We start from the raw sequence: 5,634 nt of genomic DNA, 5'->3' as shown, positions 1-5,634 counted from the left end.
CAAGGAGAAGAGGTCGGCAAAAGACAAGGACTTTTGGCAGTATAAGGGCATAATGTTCTCATCCGTGCCTTTCCTCTAAAATATCCTGTTGCGTTAGGATCTTCTGCAGCAACTGGAGGGTCTTTGACTTTTCCCACGTTGTTGTTCAAGAGCTCCATAGTTACAATTTTTGCTGAAAACACACCTTCACAGTTAACTGAATTTCTTTTTTTTTGCCACCAACAGTCTGGGGAGTTGAACGTTTGGCCTGGGAGAGCCGTGGGAAGGGACGGACGTGAAAAGGTACAGGCATGTAGGCTCTATTAAAACTGTTCTTTTGCTCAAAGTGAAAGTTTCCGCCCTGTTCAGTCTTTCATGCCAAACTGCCTCAGAAGCATGAGTAACTGAAACAACATCCTCCACTCCGAGAAACACATCTATGTCTCTGCTGAGTCAGAAACCAGCAGCAAGTATGTCAGCGTGCATTTTCAAGTCAGCCTTTGTATCTTTGCTGGGCTATTCTGCAGCTTCAAAAAACAATGGTAATCTTCAAAGTGTGATGAACATACAGGCAGAGCGTTCCAGACAGACATGAGCGAGAACAATCCTGGACTCTGGTTTATGGTTGACAGCCGGCTGAACATGAGCCGGCAGTGTGCCCAGGTGGTGTTGGGTTGACGGTTGGACTCGATGATCTTAGAAGTCTTTTCCAACCTCAATGATTCTATGATTCTATGATTCTATGATTATGCCAGGGGAAGGATCAACACCAAAATGGCTCAAAAGCCAGGGCAACTATCCATCTACTTTTGCCTCTGTCACTAACATTGCGTAGCAAGAGCTGGTGTTTGAAGCCGAAGGTTTTGTAGCATTACCTAAGAGTTAGCTAATGCATTTCATGAAGGCTTGAGATCTTTTCCAGTCACAACTAAACATCTTTCTAAAATATGTGCAATAGCTCAGATGGAAGGTATGGGTGTGAGGCAAGAAGTTACATACCCCATGGTATGTACAACTCATTTCAGGTCAAATAATCAAGAGAGCCTTTCTGCCTCTTGAAAAATCTTTGGAAACAGTTGGACGGCATGGGCTTTTCAATATCACTTGCACTATAAGCTTTGCTGTCAGAAAGGTCTCCAAGTAGAAGTGTTGTCAGAAATGAATGCTTAAATGAAAATAGGTCATTCACTGTAGCACTGAGGTGGGCCAGGACTAAAAGTTTTCTTAAAACAAAGAGGATGTTGGCCTCTCAGCAAATACCTGAAGTAGGAAAAGGACATTTGATTTGTGTCATCATTAGATTTAAAAATCTGTTCTCTGGCGGTATTCCTGTAAGGAAATTGAAGCATGCCTCTTGGGGGGTCTCAGGTGCCAGAATGTTTCACAGCTCTCCATGACCTTGCCAGAAGTCTAGCCATGTTCAAAAGGCAGGGTTACATTTCAGTTCTGTCATGCAAATGCACTATTCCCTGCCGCCAGACCTCTTTTCTATGTTTACTGTAAATGCAGGTCACCGGCACTTCCCAGAGTGTCAGAATTGCACCTGTGCTAAACAGACATCTGCTCTTCCTACAGAAAAATCCACGTTGTTAATCCTTTAGAGACATACATGAAGAAAAATTACAGGTAAATGTTATTTGTTAATGTGAATGATTGAAGCTGATCTCATAGCAAATGGACTCTGCATTCTGATTTTGTTTCTGTGCAAGAGAAATAAGAAAATATGCCACAGGCTTTTGCTGAACGTCGTATCTTGTTGACAGTCTAACGTCACTTGCTCGGAAAGGGATTTGCCCCTGGGCAGGGAGCCAGCGCAAGGTCAACACGCCATATGTCTCGCTGAAGGTCCCTGTTGAGAGCGCGAGCAGGATTAAAGCAATGTATCGTTCTCCTACCAACCTCTGCACAAAGCAGGCCCTTCTCAACCTGTCTGCACATGCAGACTCGGTGAAAGTAGCAGGACTAGCCCACCGAAGGGTAAGGCTGATATGCATTCTTTTTAAGAGTAGGTTAAGACTACATGGATAATGTCCCTCTTCTAAGAAAAACCTTTGATCTTCCTTCTTACACTGTTTCTCCAATTAACTCCTCTTCACACCTTTGCCTGGATGATGCTTTGACTCCAGAATGCAATATCCTTCACACTGATAAGAAGCAGATGGCCTGGTTTGCTTTCCAGGGGGTACAAATCAGGTGTTATTCACTGCTGTACAACGGCAGAAAAGTCTTGCTTCAAAACTGTTCTGAGGGGATATTCAGGCTCTGAGATTCTGGAAGTTGTGCTGTTTCTATTTACATTGTATGTTTTGCTTTGTTGTTTTGGTTTTTTTTAAATACGAAGTTTAAATGGGGACTCTGGGACATTCCTTACATACTCCATTGCCTGTGGCATTCAAACAGGTTCCCTTCCTTCTCTCCTTCCTTTTACCTCACTATACGCAGTTAATTACCCAGCCAAAACTAAGAGAAAATATTTCTGACATACCTGAAAATAAACCATTGAGGCATCTTCCTTCCAGATGTAACTTAGTTGTGGTTTTAATTGCATATATCCTAACACAATATCTACAAGAATGTAATCTTTGTACAAAAGAACCCTCAACTTGTTCATACTCCCACAAGAATCATGAATAACACTACTGACATCACACAGTCATTGCTTTGAGTTACTTTGAATTACTCAAAGCAACAGATTCTCCATGACGCCGTGTCCCTCTGCATCTGAAATGAAAGTCGTCGGTGGAAATATTGCAGTAGAAACACAAGAGTCAGCTGAACACATGCAAGCCCACCTATTTCCCAACAGATGATGTCTCAACTATTTTATCTGTGAACACATTACTGAGAAGGAGGAAGAAAAAAATACATCAGGAGTTTAAAAAGAAACTCTCACAACATTGTGCATTTATTATATTTTACTGTGCTGTAATTATACTAAATTCTAGTATTTATTATACATATCATAGTTTGTCTGGGCTGCTTCAATTTATTAACAGATATAAAATTGTGAAATTAACAGTTTCTCATGTTAACTGCATACCACAGAATTACAGTAATAACTGCAATTTAGATTGAGGTTCAGGAATACAAGACTGAATAGTTTTGTGCCTCTCTCATCCTGTTTTATCCCTTAGCTCTATAGCTAGAAGTGAGAGCTGCACTTAACCTACCCAGGTTTCATACTGTGACTATCACCAAAATACAGGCCTGCAAAGTGCTGACAAGTCAATAAAAGGTGGTGAGAAATTTGGATTTTTCATGTTACAATGGTTGGCTTCAAGCATCGCTTTTTGCATAATCTTCATTTAGTGTAATTCTGCTCGTTCTGAGAAAGAACCCAAGGGCAGGTTTGCAATAGCAGAAGAGAACTGATTGTATCGAAATGTGGGAACAGTCCAGCAGGGACTTCCGCTCACGCTACAGAGAAGGACTGAAGCGTGCTCACTGCATCTCTTTCCCCCGTGGTTTCACGAGTGTCCCTTATCTTTCAGTACGTCTCCAGGATCTGAAGACAACTTGAAAAATAGCTCTGTAATTTGTTCCTTGCGCCGCAAGTACCGCTATAAATGTCAATAAACTAAGCTTTCAGGGGTCATAGTGCAGTTGTCTTATCAAAACACTTCACATATAATAAGTGTTTGGTATATAAAAAATATCTCCCTTGCAGAAGAAACAGTTCCCGAATGCGTTTTATCACAATACCTTGGGCGTGCGGAGTACATCTCTGCAGACGCAGATTAATTTCTCATTCGGTGACACTTCATATTATCACTGGCTTCCTTTGATACTTGTGCTTTAAACTGGTAGTTAAGATATCACTCGTTCAAGGGAGTAAAGTGACTACAAAAAAACCTGGAATCTCAGAGGACTTGTTTGACAGTAGGAGAAAACATTCTTATCTGCGTATGACTACCTCCAATCTGGCTCATAGGCTCAAAGTATTACTCTCAGCTCAGATAGTTGAAATAGCGCAAGGATTTCAGCGCCAGGGCAGTTCTGCGGTAAAATTACACTATCATAATTGGCATTAAGACAAGCCGAGGGCTTGGGATAACCTAGTGTTTCAGGACAGAACTGAAATGTACCGAGTATAACTGCAAAGTTGTAATGATGACAACTGAAAATGTAAGGTCTCCAGTCATCTCCTGTGTATTAGGGAACGCAATGTGAAGAGAGAGACTTTCGGGCTTGTAGTCATTCGCTGGAGTTTCTAGGAAAGATGCAAAGTATTAGCAACAACCATGTCAATATGTGGTACTACACACATACAAATTAAGCACAAGCTTAGCAGTCTCAAAAAAACTGAGGACTTGATGAGTTTTTTCTTGACTTGATGAAATAATGTTTGTGGGCCGATTCAGATACACTCGGTCATGGTTAGAGTAAGGATTATCTGGCTTAGTGGAGAACAGGAGAGGTTGTGGGGTATGTGGTAAACTAAATGAGGTCGTTCTTTTGGTCACAAATGAGAGAGACCTGGATTTACTTTGCCTAAATGTAATCCTCTAGAAGTTATATATTTAAACTAATTACACAAGTCCCAGTTACAGGCCATAGACACAGAGAGGTAGCTCCAAAGGGGATTCTTCTCAGACACCTACCTCAGGGTGGGATGAAGCTCTCTCACCTGCAGCCTATTTCTCTCCTTCAGCTACAGTGAGCTTGAAGAACCAGCATATACAGGGTGTCTAACTTTCTGACAGCTAAAGCCAAATGAGGAGATCCTGTTTTCACCCCTAGAAGAACCGATGGGTTTGTACTGAACTGAAATGATCCTTCCAGATCCCACATTTAGGTTCTTTAGATCAAAAGGTAGCGGGCAGAAAAATACCGTAAGTTACCTCCTGTGCAGACATCCTATCAAGGGATGTCTCATTAAATGAGGCATTGTTCGTGTCAGGCACGATCAAACTACAGAAGCACATTACGGTGTTTGAGGAAACAGCTGTTCACCCCGGCACTTAAGGAACTTGTAGATTGATTTGAGCAGCGTATGTGATGAATAGCCACGTGTCACAGGCAAAAGCGAGCTACAAAACTACTTGCGCACATGAAGAGATTCCTTTGCAACGTAGCCTTAGCCGGAATTGTATATATAAGCCATAAATCATAGACAGTTGAACAGCAGCTGATGTCCAGAAGGTAGCTGGGGAGTATGAGCTGACGGTACCAGAGGCCATGAAATGCAACCCTCTAATGACAGCAGATACGAGGGCGTGATGAGAGAGCAGTGAGATAGCAGGGACTACTGTGTGGAAAAACAGCAACGACCATTGTGCCCTTCTGAGAGAAGTGGCACGTGAAACCACGGGCGGAACGGCAAGGGCTTTCGGTCAGCCGACCCAGCCGGGATGCCGCCTTACGACCGAAGAGCGCCAACTGAGATGCTTCTCCGAAAGGGGAGAACCGCCGTGTACCTGGGCAGCTCCCAGGCCCGCTCTCCCGCCCCAGCGGCGCCCACAGCGCTAGAAATAATCTGGAAATAAGGCGGGGAGGTGGCGGTGAAAGGGGCTGAAACGCCGCCGAGGTTCACCGAAAGCAGGCCTGCCCCGGCCTCCAGCACGGTGGCAGCACTCCCTCCAGCCGAACCCCGTGGCGGCTGCCAGGGAGCTGGCAAGGGCAGCGGGGCCAGGGAGCCGCCGCGGCGGGCAGGCG

Source organism: Aptenodytes forsteri, unplaced genomic scaffold (genome assembly GCF_000699145.1).
Source record: "Aptenodytes forsteri isolate BGI_AS27 unplaced genomic scaffold, ASM69914v1 Scaffold482, whole genome shotgun sequence".
Lineage (NCBI taxonomy): Eukaryota > Metazoa > Chordata > Aves > Sphenisciformes > Spheniscidae > Aptenodytes > Aptenodytes forsteri.
The sequence above is the reverse complement of the archived record's forward strand: the minus strand, read 5'-3'. Positions refer to the sequence as shown.